At 38.0% G+C, this 17,332-nt stretch overlaps 1 long non-coding RNA gene across 4 annotated transcripts in view; it reads left to right on the top strand.

The window, feature by feature from the left end:
* The window catches only part of LOC141923607 (uncharacterized), a 183,888-nt gene that overhangs the window by 57,284 nt on the left and 109,272 nt on the right, over positions 1-17,332 (top strand). For 2 of the 4 annotated variants that reach the window (XR_012623337.1, XR_012623339.1), the window contains exon 5: positions 10,791-10,894. The exons of the other annotated variants lie outside the window; for them this stretch is intronic. This is a non-coding gene — a long non-coding RNA (uncharacterized LOC141923607). The remainder of the gene's footprint in view (positions 1-10,790; positions 10,895-17,332) is intronic. 4 annotated transcript variants of the gene reach the window in all.

The raw sequence follows: 17,332 nt of genomic DNA, 5'->3' as shown, positions 1-17,332 counted from the left end.
TGTTTAGTTTTCTGTTGAACCCATGTCAACTGCACCTGGGGCACAGTGTTCCACTGCATAATTGCATATTATGGTGAACCTGCCTCATTTTGTTTGTTTTGAGGCTGGCACCTGCTAGGTTCAAGGGTAAATCCATTTGTTAGGAGAAGCAGTAGTTTCTTGGGATGTCCCCAGGTGAAAGATATAGCCCACTTGTATTACAGCAAAAAAGTGCTGAATGCTATGATAATGTAGATACCAATGTCTTTTTTAATATGTGTTTTAATGATCAATCACTGATTGCTAACCAATGTACTGATGGTAGGAAAAGTCACTAGTGATGGAAAAAACCCAAAATAAAAGAAGTACTATTCTGCCTAGACGCTCCAGTGTATGTAATGAGATAGTCTTCTAGCTCACAGCTTTAGGAGACAAGACAGACAGGGAGCAGAAAAGTTTGCCTGTTTGTTTATGCAACATTTTGACATCCAGTGGTTCAGGAATTACATCAGACCAAGTTTTTGCTCTGAATCTTTTTTTTTTTTTACAATTTGCTTTTACATAGGGTATATTTACAACATGGTTACAAAAATTATTTTAAGTTAGCCAGAACTCCATGCTGCTGCAACTAAACTGCACAACTGAACTCTTAGCTTATAGCAAGCAGCAGTCTGTCCTCTCCAGTGAGCTCTGCCAAGTAACCACACACTTTAATTTGCAACAATGACCACAGTAGTCTTCATTTGCTATATCTTTTTTTAATGTATTTTTGACCACCTGACAATTTGAATGAGCAATCAATTAGAAACAGAATGTGAACTTAAACCTTCGTGTATCTTGCAGATAAAGTTTTGCATGGTTTACCAACAGAAATGTGCTCTATAATTTCACATGAATGCTTAAAATAATTATTAAACAAGTCTTTGTTTTCATGCTGGGCTGAGGTTTCCTTCCACATCTGCAGTAAATTGTCCTAAGGAACGTTGACTCAAAAGAACTGGATTGTCTTTTAGTAGCATGGTTAGGGTTGGCTGATGAGTCGTGAAAAAGATCACTGTTACGGTTTATCACAGGAAAAAAATGGTTTTATGTATTATATTTCAGCAGGTAAAATACAGAATAATGAATTTGTTTAGCAAGGTCTTCTGGTTTCAATAAGTCTTATGCCATCATTTTAGCAGGCTGTCTTCTATTTCTGAAGGAATCCTATGAATAGATAGAATGCTATGAAATAGAAAAATGGTAGAAGTATATGTGCCGGAGAGTGTAACTTGGATAATTTTCCAGCAAGTGATTGATGGTTGAATTTACTGTATTATACATATTTACTGTAGGTGACTTTTGCAGCCTGGATTTAACTTTCACATTATCCGATACAATTTAATGAGCAAATTGGCCTTTATCTGAGTACTGGTTCATGTAGCACCACTTCTTGCAGATTTCTTTCTCCAAGTTGCATAAGTAATTGTTCTTTCTAAATAATTCCTTTAAGTTTCTTTGGGGAGTAGTAGAGGCTACAGCTATCTTCCTGGGGGTGGGGAAGAGCTGTGTTACACTGATAGAAATGATGAAAATCTACATTACAAAAGAATGCTTTTTTCATCAACTATCTTACAAAGTATGTATGTGTGTCAGGAGAGTAACTTTTATTTCTTTACCTCAAGGCAGATTGTGTATAAAATGAAAGTCCAGTGAGAGCCCAATTTGAACAGGCAGATTATACACTAGGATTTGAAGAAACTAGGGCACATTAGTATAATTGAGGAGGGTAACCCAATATGAACCAGCCTTCTTAAAAAGAGAGAAAAATATATATTAATCTGGGATAATACATTTTTAGGGAGAGAGAAATGAGACAAAGTAAAAACTATATTAGTGTTGCAACTACTCCAAAGAATAGTGATGTTTATAAAAAATAGCTAAATAATTATGGGAGTTATGTTCTGCTTTGATATTTGTGTCCTTCTCTGGTATTTCTGCACATGGCCACATGTAACTATGGCCAGTGAAGTCAGCTCTTTGGAAACGTCTCTGAAAAGAAAATGTTCTGGTTCTGGCTGTATATGTCAATTCTCATATTAGTGCTGCGTTTCTGATTTCTGTCTTGCGTACAGATAGGCATTGACCAAATAAACAGAGAGGAATAGTGTAAACATGATTTTTGGTTTAGACACATAAGGAAGAAATATCTGATCTATAATATAATTTGAAAACCCAAGCTATGCTTATGCAAGAATTAAATATTCTATGAATATCTGATTTGCTTTTTACTGACAATCTATCTGGTGTGGCCATTATTTCTGTGAAAAACTGCTCACTTTTCCTCAAGCATTTCTGCTTGTACTGTTTTACCATCTGTTGATGAATATAAGTAAATATTGTTATTGTAAAGATACTCTCTAGTCTGGCCTGTAACGTGTGATCCAAATTAAATCTTGGCTGTCTGGGGAGTTGGTGATTTTTAGTGGTTCTGAGTATGTGTGACTGAAAGTGTGTATAAAACCCACAAACCACCAAGGTAATTTCTATTTATTTATTTATTTATTTATTTGCTTTGGAGACCCTGCCTTTACATGGGGAGGGGGTGCTAGAAATCTGGGTGCATGAGGTAAGTGTATGGAAGTTCTGCTTGCATATGGAGTGAATTAGAAAAGGCTGAGAGAGAAAAATATTACATTTTCCAGTGTCCATCATTATGAAAGTGGAATAAGTGTTAAGCAGCTGCCAACTTTACATGCTGAGCAGAATACTGACAGTAAGCTTGTCATCTTTAAGTTGCTCATTTTACCAATATGTTTCTCTTTGGTCTTGATGGGGGGAAAAACTTAGGCAATCTCAAATGTATTAAGTATTGAAGCACACCAAGTTAGAATTGTTTAAATGGAAAATTTAGCCACATTAATAGTGCATCATCTTTTTTCTATTAAGGAAAAAATAATGACAAAGGTTACAGGACAAAATTTAAATATAACAAAGTTAAATAAAGACAGAGTGGCCCCATGATAGGAAAAGAATTAGCCCAAGACAGCTTGAGAGGAAAAAAACCCATGGCGGATTTATTTTCTGTATCTGTAAATAAATACAAAATGAACAACTGAAAAATGACCTGAGAGGCTCTCCTTGGTTTTGGAGGAGAAAATTCACTGGAAATGCCAGAATAACAACAGGGATATGTCAGGTGTAAGTGAAAAAAGAACCAAGTTCTTAAATAGTAATCAGAAAAATAATTAAAATATCAGCAGTGTGTGGAATGATGTTCTTTCGGGTTATAGCTGCCTACATGATATAATTCTCAGTCAGTAAAGGAAAACAGGGGAAGATCTTCTTACTTTTCTGCATTATTTTACAATGTGAAATTAGACCATTTTTCCAGATGTCTCTGTTATGTATCCAGTTGGGCAAGCCGAAAGGGTATTCTGCAGTTTCATTGAATAGAGTTCTTTGTAAATTAAACACAATACTTTATAAAGCATTTGGCTAAGCAGCTACCTGAACTGATGTAGACAAAGCAGATGAAAAATACTCAAAATTAATATCATGTGTTTTTGCTTGTGCTAAAAAATATTTTCTTCACTGAAATATGAAATATTAGTGTGAACTGAAATAAAAATCTTAAGAATAGGGCAATGTCTAGTACTTCATTTCCAAAGTTACAGAAATCAAACTTAGTGCAAAACATATTCTGTGAATCAATCATATAATTCCAATATGAATAATGAAACAAATTTCAATTATATTACTAGAGGGCGAATGAAGCAGTTCCCAACCGATGAAAATTAAATTGCACAATTTGAAGCAACACTGAATAAGGAATCAGATTGGAAACCTTGTGATCAGAGAAATATTCAGAAGTTCCAATCAAGTATGTCATAAAGACAGGCCTGAAACAATATAGTTTGTATTCTTATCCAAACTACCCCAAAATTCTGAGGTATGTACCACTCATGTTCTTAGTGTGTCATTCGGATAACTTTCATGATTCAAATTGCTGCATAATGAATACTCCTGGCTTCTATTAGGAACTCTGTGTCCCCTCTTCTGGACAGCAGAAACAACTTCAACTGTATACCCTGTATACTGGCATAAAAGAAATACTTTTATTTACTCTCTCAGTTCCAAAGTTTAACTCAAAGTGCTAAAATAAAAGTGTTTCCACTAAATATAAACCAGATTTTCCACTAGTTTTTCTGTGTTTTTAATTTCTCGATATTTCTTAGTATTTCTCTTGATTTAGCAGATAAGCCTATTTATACAGGCGCTGACCATGGTTACCTTCCATTGATTTTGGTTTTGCAGGAGGCAATCGGAACTCTGTAGAATCAATTTTTTCAATTCCCAAAGTTCTTTTAATTAAAAGAGAGATGAAGAGAGACAGAAGGAGACAGAAAAATCAAAGTTTTCTTAAAAAATACATTTTTAAAGTGTATTTGCATAATGGCAACATTCTTAATTGAGGTCTTTTTGAAAAAAAAAAAACAACAAACACCTCAAACTTGTCCTAATCTGCATAAATCCTCCTATAAAAAGCATCACTCTAAGATCTAGTAGTCTAAACATGCTAATATAAACTAGTTCTAGTTTAGAAATACAAAGCTGATGAGGTTCATGGGTTGTTTCTTGAATTATTGCTGTGTTCTACAAAATAGCTAGCATTTGGTGTTTCAGCTTTATCTGAAGCATTTCAGTGTAAGAATTATATAGGAAAAGTGCAGTTGTTCTAATAACACAAAACCTGACATAACTGATTTTGCTCAAAAGTAAGCAAAAATTACTGTGGACTGAAATGCAACATGGAAAACATTAGCACAAGCAGTTTGTTTTAGTACTACAATTAGAACATGTCTGCAGCCTTGATATACCCAAACTGACATCAGTCTGGAATGACGATTCCAGATAGTATGGCACAGAAAAGAGTAACATGTGTAGGCATCCTCAGCAGTGGTATGTTGAACAATGAAACATGTGGTTTAGTTGTTCAGTGTTTAAAGAAGAAACCACTAAGGCATGAGCATACTTCCCTACATCCATCCAGTATGCTGGACACTACACAAAAATGGATAGTTTAAATGTGTGGCTGGGGTCCATCTTTAAGATTGCTCTGTCTTACGCCACGGTATGAAATGATCTCATGATTTGTAACTAGTTTGCCCAGATTAATTATAATCATGAAAGTCAGGAATATTTTAAATCACCCTGATTACATAGATAGATTCTAGTCTTTGCGTGTATACACATGATATACATAATTAAAGCAATGTGCTTCATTCAAACCAACTGCAATCATGAAATTACTCTTGCCCATTAAACTGTACAGGAGGCTGTAATTACATCCTTTTTATTTTTAATATGAGTTCCCTGCAATTCCCAAGCTCTCAAATGTTTCAAACCAGCTGTAGCAGTAGGACTTTTAATTATACTGTTGTTTAGTGAGTGACATATAGCTTCTTCTGAGTCTGAATTAGCCCTGGACAAACAGATAGGAGTAATGTGAACTAAAAAACTAAATGCAGAACAGCTGTGGACAGAAATGAATGCCTTGATTGAAAACACTCTCCTGGTAGTTTTCTTACATGTCGCTATGGTACAAAAAATTATGTTTTTATTACAGGTTTTTCTGAAGTGACAGGTGTCCTTTACAGTAGCTTTCCTGTGTTTTTACCTTTAATTTTGAAAACCAAGTTGTTAATTTGTAATTCACTTCTATATAGTGGAAAAGGCAGCACATTATTGTTCCTGTGGTGACTACTCCCCATTCCCAATAAAAATGCATCTGGACAGAACCTTTTCTGGGGAAGGGTCTAGCCTGCATTGGTTATGATTTGTAATGATTTAGAGCTCATTAAGCAGCTTCCTGTTGTTGAAAAAATAAACATAAAATTATTGAATTAGCTGAGACATTAACAAAAAGTGTATATTTGATAAATTGTATTTATCCTTTCTTTTGAATTTGAATTTGGAAAATAGACAGAACTTTAATGTTGAACTAAGCTGCGCCATTAGTACATTATACATGGTTATTAATGTCATACGAATAGATGACCTGAGACTTATTTCCATCAGAGTATCAGTTCTTCAGTGCCACAGGAGTTTTTAGAAAGTAAACAGGAAAAGTATGACACAATTGTCAAAGCAAGACCATCTTAAAGGTTGGTCTTTGCAAATTACATTTCTAACTGCACAGGTGTATTTGGTTTGTTAACTACATGTCATCAATAGCTCAGAATTCTACAGATCCTAGTTTTGGTGCTTCTCAGCTCAGTAGCACTTTATGTAACCATACAGCTTCTTTGAAACAAACAACAACTTGGGACAAGAACCCAGGACAGTTGCAAATGGATAGATTTTTTTTGGTCTTGAAGTAGTTGTGTCGTTGCTGAGCAAGACTTTTCATAACCGGCCATGTTTCTAAATTCACATTCTATCTGCTAACTTTGTCTCTCTTTCATGCTCAGGATTTAATTAACTGTTCACATAGACCTCGCAAAATCTCTGTTGACCTCCATAGTAAACCACTGAATGTGAGCTGAAATTCAAAGATTTGTTTTTAATATCAGCATTTCTCAGGAAATGATCTTTAGATCATTTAGTCCAAGCTCCTATACAATAGAGGTTATGTTATTTAAACCAGTTACTCATGGACTGAGCCAAATAAATTAGATTTGATTAGGTTTTGTATTTTAGAAAGCCATCCAGTCTTGATTTAAGAATGTGAAGAGGTGAGGAATCCATGACAGGGTAGTTTTCTCTCTCAGTGTCCTCTGCATCGCTACAGGCATTGCCTGAACCACCTTCTGCTTGTGCTAAGTGTTCCAGCACTTGCTCCAGACTTGATATGATTAGATATTGGACATGCCCCTGCAGAGTCAGCTGTCATAAACTGTGGCAGCATCAGACAGAAAACCTAAAGTTTCTTGGAATGACAATATTTTGGATGAGGTATATTACTTGTTTCAACTCAAAACCTCTTAAGGACTTCCTTTTCTTCAAAAGAGGCCTGGGACTATATACCAAACTCTCTCTGAACAGTGGAAGGTGAGAGGTTCCTCCTGGAGCAGTTAAATCCAGAAATCTAACCAAGATGCATTGGGTCTCTCCCATGCTGGAAGAACCTGTCTCTCTTAAACAATTACAGAGGCATCACAAGTAGCTAATTTAGGTAGCTAACTCAGATACTTGGGTTGGGAATATTTGTAAAATACCAGAGCAGTGGATCAGTGACATTCTGAATGGTGTCTTTTTTGTCTATTTCACAGAACACAATGCCAGAAGTACCTAGACCAAGCTCATTTTAAAAGCTCTGACTTTAACTTAGTGCTTGAATGTGAAACACTGCTAGTGCTGACTGCATAATGGACTTATTACACAAGAGATTTCTACAAACCTATGTAGTTCACTTGGATCAAACGATATCACTACTCAGAGTTTGAAATCTGGATTATTTGGCCAGATCTTCCTCAGTCCTTTGAAAAGTTAGTTCAGTTTTCTAGCTGGTATCAATTAGTGAATATATTTTCCATTAGAAAAAAAGGCTAATGGTAGTTGTCTGAAAATTCCAGTCCATACATCATGAATTGTTGTTATGGCTGACCTTTCTGTAACCTGCAACTTCTCAGAGGTTGATACAATTGGGTTTTTTACATTGCAAGATAAACTTCAGAAGGCTGAACTAGGGAAAGAATAGAGAACAAAAAGGAAATGCAGATTTTGAAATTGCATCTGAGCATAAATTGATTTGCTTCAGATTGCTTTCCAGTTTTCTTCTATCCTCTTCAAGTATAAATTATTTTGGATTAAAACTAGTTTGTGCAATTAAAAGGAAAATTTATTGTTCATTGGTTTTTGTGCTGTGATAAAAGTGTTACAGTTTTCTCAAAAATCAGATGTTCAACCTGCATACTTAGGGCATTTTAAGGGAATGTTAAACAGCTAATCTCTCACCGTGAAAGTTTAAACTTTATGTAATATTCATGACCAGGCCATCTGAGTGTGAGTGGAGCATCTTTAGAGGCTTCTTAAAGTAGGCTACATAAATGCTGATTTGCTAGCTTCATCTGATAAAAACTGATTCCTGTGTAGTACTTCCAGTATCCCTCACCAAAGTTAGTTTTGTTCTGGAATCTGACAGCCATTTGCTTTTTCAGCTGAAGTAAAACAAAATAAACAGTGCAAAATCATCCTGAAAATGAACACTGACAAAAAAACCCAGCTGCTGTAACAGGAAGCAATAAGTACTTGCTACACCTAATGGTATAGGGGTAAAACACAAACTCTGAAGGGCTTTCTTAGGGGACATCCAGAGAGGAGTGGGAGGACAGTCTCCACCTTCCTATACTTAGCCAGCATGAGAGGACAGCTCAGCCAGATCTTGGACATGAAATTTCCTCCCACTAATAAGAGCTGACCTATTTTTAAAGCACTTAGAATGTTTTGTTAGCTATAGTAGTAATAATAATGAAGTTATTAATATAACTTCACTCTGTCTAGACAGATCTGTATCTAGTTGAAAATGAAGAGAACAAAAAGAAGAGAAACAGATTTCTTTCTGGATTCAAACATCTCTAAGTTCCCACCACCCACCATGCTGAAATCACACCGATGTACGTGATGTTGGCAGAACATGAAGCTTATAGCAAGTGTGTACCGTTATTTTTTTGGATTGCACCAAGCACTCACTGTCATATTTAGAAGCCAGGGCTCAAAGGTTGCTGTGGTTGGCTAAAGTTGATATTGAAAGCCAGGATGGTTCAGCTATAGAAACTGAACTAAAAGTTGATGTGAAATAAATAGATGTGTCTTCACGCTCCTGCAGATCAGCACAACATAACTGTCCTGTCCCACATAGAAACCTATTCCCCTGTACCTTTTCAGATTGAGCAGTCTTTCACCCTTTCGACCTTCCAGGAGCTTAGTTACTCCTGCAGCACATTCCCTCAGCTCAGCACAAGCTGCAGGTGCTCTCTCATAATCATGTGCCATACATGCCCTTCCACCCCCAGAGAAGCTGCCCACTCTTTCCCCTGCCTGAGTGGCAGCTCTTCCCCCTGGGAGCAGCTACTCCAAGTTAAGCAGCTCCCCAAACCATTCCATAGAGCAAACAACCTTCTTGCTAAGGTGCTACTTTCTGCCTACCACCTCAGGGTGGCTGCTCCTCAAGGGAATGAATAGACACTGGACACTGAAGTGGGCATTCAAGTGTTTGGGTGGTAACTGGTGGTCAGACAGTCCCTGCTGAACATGTCTGGGTGGTGGGAGGCAGGCTGAAAGCTGCAGGAGGCTTGCTGTGCTGTAATTACACCCATTCCTGAAGTTACAGTTACTCAAAAAACCAAAACTAAACTTTGCTGTTATATGTTAGTTATAGTGGCTATGTGCAGTATACATGATATGTGCGTGCATATGCACTAACATGAACAAGGGTTCCAAAGCACTGTCACTTACAAAATGAAACAATGCTCTCATGAAAGACATATTGATGACATACACCATCAGTTTACAGTTTAGACATGTGAAAGAACTCTGAATTGGATCTATTGGCAAGTAGTTGTGGATTTCTGACATGTTGGAACTTCCTGTTTTAACACTTATCAGAGATAAATTATAAGCCTCTCAGTAATGTTGTTCTGAAATTTTTATCCCAGACCTGGTCTTGTCTTGCAGTGGGAATTTGGTTAGCCCCTAAATGACAAGTGTGACTCCTCAGACTTCCCTCAAACTCTTCTCTCATTGTACTTTATTTCTATTTTTAGTGTTAAAAGGTACATCTCAACATTGTTTCATGCTGTTTGCAGGTCTCCCGTTTTTCTGTTACTCTGTGCTGTACTTAGTATCAGGAATATCAAATGTTTCAGCTCCACTATGAAAGTAAAGATCATGACTGCCTTGCAGGCTCTTTTTCTTTTACTGGTTCCTATCCCTTCTCAGGCATTGTGCAGGTTTACGGTAATATTCAGTGTTTTTTCCATGTTTCTGGATGTTTTAAGCTCTGCTTAGGACTGTGATTTAGAGCTGTTGTATTTCCAGAAGTGAAAAAAGGACCTCCGGAAAATGTGCCTGCAAACATCCTTGCTGGGGTGGGAAGGAGTGCAATACTGGGTATCAGTGGGGGTGACAGTGTCTTACTGTGGTGAAAGAGTCATGCTATGGTTGTGTCCTTACGCCAAACAGGGATACTGCACAAGGATCCCCTGCTTCCTGAACACTAGTCCCCAAATCCTCAAATGCTCCAAACCTGTATCCCACCAGATATCATCCAGCCAGCAATTCATATCCCCTGACATCTTTTTTCCCTTGCCAAGCCACACTAGACTTGTCAGGTTATGGCTTGAAGTTTTTTTCTCTTCCACTGTGTCCTGGATACTCATCTCCAGGTGTAAGTTCCTCATTTCTGTCTACATTCAAATCCTTTCCCACCTGTTCATTCATCCCATCAATCTCCCTCCCCACTCCAAGCATGCATGTCTATAGGAACAATTACTGACAAGTCTATTTCTGTTTCTAAAGCTATGGATTAATGAACCCTCCCCATGTCCTCTTTCACTCCCTTGGATGCTAGCACCTGCTAGCTGGCTGAACTTATCCCCTCTCTTGGATCTACCCTCAGAAATAAACATGCCCCAGCTCTTGTTTCTGGCAGAACTCTAAGAAAACCCGAACACAGGCTGCAGTAATCAAAAATCTGCTCAGATGGCAAAGAACAACAAGAGAAGTTTGGGATAAAGAGTCCATATAGAGCCCTGTTTTAACTGTTGTTCTACAGTTCTTGATTTATTTTACTCATGGTACACTTTGCTCTTGGTTCTGTAATCACTCAGGGACAAGAAGGCCAACTCCTGAAGGCCCACTTAATTCAGCATCTGTGGTCTAACTGATTACGTAAGATGAACTTCAGCATAACATAACCAGTCCCAATTGAAAGGTATGTTGCTGCACAACATATGCAAAATACACGATCATGTGAAGGATTAACAAATTGCTTGGCCTCGTTCTCCAATTCTATAATCTCTTCCATGTGGGAACGTCTCTGCACCCAGACAGAGCCCCTGTGGCCTCCACAAGGTTCTGTGCTCTCCTGCCATGGCTCTGTCCATGAAGAGGTGGCATTAGGGACTGCCCTTGACATGAGTTTTTCTAAAGTATTTGTTTCCATAGGTAATTTTGTGGGGCTTTAATGAGGTTGAGGGAGAAGAAGACTGAAGAGAAAGAGAATGAACCTGGTTTTATGCCAGAACATTTGTTGGATAGTAGTAGTCTGATTTTTACAATGGAGGTGTTGCAGCCAATGAGCTCAGTATTTCCCATATTAATGAATTTTAAGGTTGGCGAGAAGCTGCTTAGACAAAAATGAGAAGCGTAACTAGGAAGGCTAAGAAATACTCCATTAATATTATTCTCCCTCCCATATTTGTATGTATACAGAAACCCCTCTGTTTCCTTTTAACTCTACTCAGGTTAAACAGTGAGATGATAAACAACTTTAAGTGAACCAGTTTTGCAACAGTTTGGAACTGCTATATCCAGAGATAATTTTATGCTCAAACTGAGTTATGTGTGGCATACTGCAAGTTAATAATTTAGACCATGAAAGAAAGACTAAGATAAAAAAGGATTTCTTGTCAGTCAGCCACATGTGTTTCAGAACACATTGTGTTTTAGAATCATTGGATGCGGTTTTTGTTATTGGCACCTGCTGGGAGGACAGAAAAGTGGCAGCGCAAGAGAACAGTATAAAAATTTTAATTTTCTTGATATTGTCCAGAGTGGCAATTTCCACCTCCCCCCTCCCCAAGTTACTGACATAAACATGCATTTTTATTTTATTCAAGGACAAGCCTGGAAGGGAAGATGCTTTAGAGTTTGGGTTTTTTTTAAACTAAAAAGTAGTTGAAATTAGCTTATTTTCCCAGATATCAACTTTGCAAAGTCTGCTGAAAGAAGGCAGTATTTGTTTATAGTAGACCCTTCTTCAAATTTTTGAAGGCTTCCATTAGAACTACTGAAGAAAGATAAAATGTTTTGCACATTTACCATTGTGTATTCTGTTGTGGCCCAATATATTTGCTTTGCATTTGTGCTTTGAGTTGGTTTCGCCAATGAAGACATATTAAATTATACATAAAAGAGAGTGATCTTCTAAGACGATGTTCATTAGGCAGTTCTAACTTGTGATGCATCAGAAACCATATGCTTTGTGCATTGGCTTACAGCTGTAAAACAAACTTGAAATTACCCAATGAAGGCTTGGTGCCAGTTTCCAGTGAAGCCAATGGCAAAACTCCATTTATTTCAGTGGTTTGGGGTGAAGTGTGTAACAATCACAACTACAAATTAAGAGGTTTTGATTTTCAGCCAAACCCTCATCTTTCCTTCTGCAGGTTTGCAATGGTGAAAATGCAGGTGAACCCTCTCCGCCCCCCCCACCCCCCCCGCCCTCCCCCCCAAGCTTTTTTTTAAATGTATGAAGATATAAAAAAAAAAAAAAAAAAAAAAAAAAGAAGAGTCTGTTTTTCAGTCATTCTTGTTCCTTCTGTTTCCTCACACTGCAAACCAAAGTTTAGTAATGCTGGGCAGTCAGGAGAAAGGAGAAAGGAGTCTGGAGTGTCCAGTGTTTCTGGCCACCTGACAAGTGATCTAGAGTGTAGCATAGCTATAAGAGTGCCTTACAGCCTCTTACTGGGTTGGAGGGACAGGTCTTGTTCATTGGTGCCCATGATACTGTCCTACTGCTGATTCTGTTCATAGCCTGATACTGAGCTCAGGTAGCAAAAGCATAGACCACTTTTGGTTTATTGGAAGAGGCCTGTCCAAGCTGCAAAGGAGGCATTTCAGGAAAAGTGCCCACCCTTTGTTAAAAATCTAAGTAATTTATTATTATTTTTGTGCAACATTGAATGGTGCTGTCTATCCTATGCACAAGAACAAAATCTGTAACATCCCTCCAAATTAATGGTGGAAGACTTCCAAACTATTGAAGGGATTTCAGAACATATGTCCCCTTGAAAGAAAAATGGTTGAGTGGGGTCCCTTTCACACTTCCCTTATTTACTTCCTGAAGTGCTTTTCCATCTTTTGAAAAATTTCTGCTCCTTTTATCTTGGCAATAAAACCTAGGCTTGTTGCTTGTAGACTGAAAGCGTTCACTGTCTAAGCAAGCTTGAGCCTCTTAGCAGGGAGTCCATACTGGACTTAAAGCAAAAACCTATCCCTAATCCTGGAACTGTCATGAAGCAGAGAATGTTAGAGTCATTTACAGCTGCCTGGCATTGTTGCTGAGGGACAAATTGAAACCACTGGGCTGCCAGGCTTGTCAACACCTTTGAAATCTGCCGCCTAGCCTGGTTCCCCAAAGGACTCCTTGGAGAGAGTGAAGGAGCCAAACTGACAGCCAAAGGCAGAGTCCACCTACTTGTCCCTTTTTCTTCCTTTGTCTTTGTTTCTTTTCCGCTTTTATAATTGCCTTTCTTTTTGCTTGTTTTTATCCCAACACTAATGTTGTAATATTGGTAAGTGGTTTAATTAGAAGATTTATTAACTTGTGTTTTCAATCTTTTTACTGAGAAAAAGTACCAAAAACCTAACATCAAAATAAAAGCTATTACACAATCCACTAGTTGGGTGCAGTCCGTCCCCTTTGAATTCCATGGCTAAACTCCCGTTGGCTTTCATGGGAGCCTATTAAGGAACAAGCTCTTGTTATTTTGTAATATGCATGCCACGTGGGGTCTCAATTTAGTCGCTTAACTAAAGGCACCTAAACAAGTGGCCGTTTTTTTTTAGTGATGTGAATGACTCAAGTGGCTAAATGGGAATACATGTGCCTAATTTTAGTACACCCACAGTTGAATATGGTAACCACAGTCCAGTATCATAAGTTCATCTATATGGGTTGGCATGTATCAATCACTCTGGGAATGGCCTGACAATGTGTGCATCAAAAACACTTCTGTTTGGTATATCCCATAAATCTAAAATACAAGCAGATAATAAAGGAGACAAATAAATATGAAACAAATCTGGGATTAGCTTGACAACAGTAGTTAATGCCTGTCTCAGGCTTTACTTCATGATAGTAATTAATCACCCATTTTCAGTGTATTTCTAATATTGCAAATTATTAATGCTTTAAAAATATAAAGCAATTTAAGCTGTCATCAGAGCTGGGATACTGTTTTCCCGGAGCAACACTCTGCAGAGGTTTTGGTGAAGATCCAAGAACTGGTAAATTTAGAGCAGAAAGTGTTTAATGCACTTGGTTGTTAAACACCAAACTATAAACAAGTGTTTCAATATTTGGATGATCGTGACCTCCAACATCATATCATTTAGAAAAATCAGATTTCCAAGTTGCAGTAATATAAAGTAAGAGTCTTAGAATTTACAAAACCATTGTCTGCTGTTTTCACAGGGTCAATATTAAAATTGTCTTGTCGGTTTAAGGATTAAGGCCAGATCTGATTTTTTTGTCACACCGTTGTAAAGAAGAATTGCAGGTTCCACCAGTGAAGATTTTTTTATTTTGAAATATATTCAGAAAGTATGGTCTATATAAGAATAGATGGATAAGATAATATCCTACCTTTAAGTGATAATCAAGATATACATTCACACAGGGGGTACATATAATCCCTGTCCCTTGAGACCAAATATTTTATTCCTTCAGCACCTTTAGCATGTGAGCTCTCTGATTTACGCAGGTATGTACAATGAGTGATGCTTCATATTGTTTCCCTTCTCAACAACACAACTGTGCTCTCTCAATAGTGTGTTACCTTGGGTTAGACTTTCTTTGGTAAACCCTGAACAGTTCTTTCTTTCATTGTCGTTGGGGAGTTGTGTATAGTTTCTGCATGTTTATTTCAGTTCTCCATTTTTTATTTGAGCCTTCCCAAGAAGGTGACTGGATTCCTTTTGGCTTCCACTTACTGGTGGGCAAGATGCCTTTATTGTTTAAGTTAAAGGCATATTCCAGACTATTCTAAAGTGTCTACCTTTTAAGCCTCACGCTTACAGAAGGGGAGAACCTAACCTTCAGAAATATCTCTGCCAGTGGTCCTGCTTTCACCTTGTTTGGGACTTCAGAAACCATATGTGCTAGGTCAGATTGTGCCATTCTACTTCAACAATAATGAAGATCTCATGCACCAAAATTTGCAAGTGCTTTAGAGGATGTTCCTATGCCCTGAAAAACTTACACTCTTTGTTTTTTAGGCCATTAACCCCAGACTCCAGGTGTGCATTAAATATGCCAGGAAAAGAATCTCAAGAAAAAATGGTACTTGCCATCTTCTATGGTTTTATTTCAGCAGATTTCTGGGGTCCAAAGAGGATAGCTGTGCACTCTTGTCATAGTAACAAGTTCACTGCAAGTAACATGATCTTTATCCATAGTGCCAAGTGGTTGGAGGCAGCCTATTGAACATCTTGTCGATGATCATTCCTCTGGGAATCTCTTGGTTGTCATGATTGCTGGGACATGACACCAACCCAGGCCCTTCATCACTGACACTGTGAGTGACCTCAACCCTTCTGGCATCTATCTCCAGCACCAGCTGTCTGAAGTGTAGGTATTAGGAGCACATTTTCCTCATTAACCCTGAGATTGAAACCAAGATTTCAGTACCAGCAGAAGCTTCTTTGTTTCTCCTCTTTGAATAAAATGTGCATTTTATGAGAGGCAATAAATGCAAATAGCCATGGGTGGGCAGAAAGTCTGTTGGAAGCTGGAGAGGGCTCATTCTTCATTAGAGACAATGCTTTTCTGGGCTGCTGCTGGGTTTTTTGATAGACTTCGCAGAGTTAGAGCACAAGAAGAGGAGTCCTCAGCCTTTAGTGATAACTGCCTAGTATTCATTCCTAGAAATGTGTGGAGAGTCTCAGGATGAATGCTCATACTTCTTTCAGACATCAGTGTTGGCTTGTTCTGCTTCTGTGGCTGTTTTGTTATCATTCTCCGGGGACAAGGCAAACCCTGGATGTTATTGAAAAGACTAGTATGCCTTTTAAGATCTGATTAATTGAGTTACTGTATTTTTTTGGATCTGTTGAGCCATGGTAAGGAGGAATCTGCTTACAGAATGAGCAGTATCCTCTGTTTCTTGCAGATGGACTCCTGGATCCTGGTCCTCAAATTTCTGAAAGGGTTGATCAAATTGTTTCCACCTATTAAGGACTATTCTCCTCCATGAGAGTTTAACTGGTGCTAATGACCCTCACTTACATACTTCCTGTGAACCTGCAGCAACTTCCTCACTGATATATCTGTAAAAGAAGATGTGTTTATTATTGAATATTGCCTTCTCCTGGAGAGTAAGAGTCTTTTTCTGTATCATATTCATTCTTCATGGGGCATTTCTTTTGAGAGCCATCCTTATTTCTGGCTCAGAATTCCATCTCGGTCAGAAACTTAAATTTTATCTGATCTTCATGTCTTTCATGCCATTAAAGCTCTACATTATTTCTTGTTTCTCTTCTTATTTCTGATTTCTGATAGGATCAGAAATTCCAGATGTTTTCTGAGGCACTTTCTGTTAATAGCTGAGTGATCTGGAGATGTTGTCATCTCTGTGTGCAGACTATTCATGTAGATAAGAGGCTGTCATGGCCTGTTTTGAGACTGCATTCAAGGCTGCATCCATGATTGGAGTGAACACCACCAGCTCTTCAGCTAAGTGGATGGTAACGCTGAGAAATTTCACCTTTCCTGTCATCTGCTGAGCATTCATGTGGAGCTCTTTTCAATTTCATGAGACCCTGGGCCATCCCGGAAGCATCTGGGAATGGTGCTGCACTTGGCAGTGTTCTTACAGTCTTTATTGGTATGAAGAACTTCCATTACCTCTCTCTGGTAAATATGCAGCCTTCCTCTGTGCTCATGTTGTGTCAATATGCATGTGTGCAATCTGTAAAATAGAAGAACCGCTTATTTAAAAGTAAGAAAGTTTCTTCAAAATATGCATATAGATTTCTTACCTTTTCTCCTCTCAGTGTACATCAAGGAAGACAGAGAATCAATTTTTCCTCTAGAGAAAGGAATGGAAGGGAAACTACTGTAGAAGGAAAAATTACATGGTAAAGCAGCAGGTATTTCCCCTGCCTTCTTCCATGGCATGAATGTATTTGTGCACTACATATATGAAAAAAGCTCCATTTCCTTTCCAAAATCTGCACATGAAAAATGCTAATAGAACTGAGTATTAGCACATTGAATGGGCCATCATACTGCTTTTGGGAAAGCTTTAGCCAGGGATGCTAAGCTCCACTTCTTGCTTTGAAAGTCTACCACATGAATAAATATCACCAATCATCACTGTTTGTCATTAGCAAGTAACCAGTTGCAACTACTGGGATCTAGAGGCAA

The sequence above is a fragment of the Strix aluco genome, chromosome 4 (assembly GCF_031877795.1).
Source record: "Strix aluco isolate bStrAlu1 chromosome 4, bStrAlu1.hap1, whole genome shotgun sequence".
In the NCBI taxonomy this organism is placed as follows: domain Eukaryota; kingdom Metazoa; phylum Chordata; class Aves; order Strigiformes; family Strigidae; genus Strix; species Strix aluco.
The sequence above is the reverse complement of the archived record's forward strand: the minus strand, read 5'-3'. Positions and strand labels throughout refer to the sequence as shown.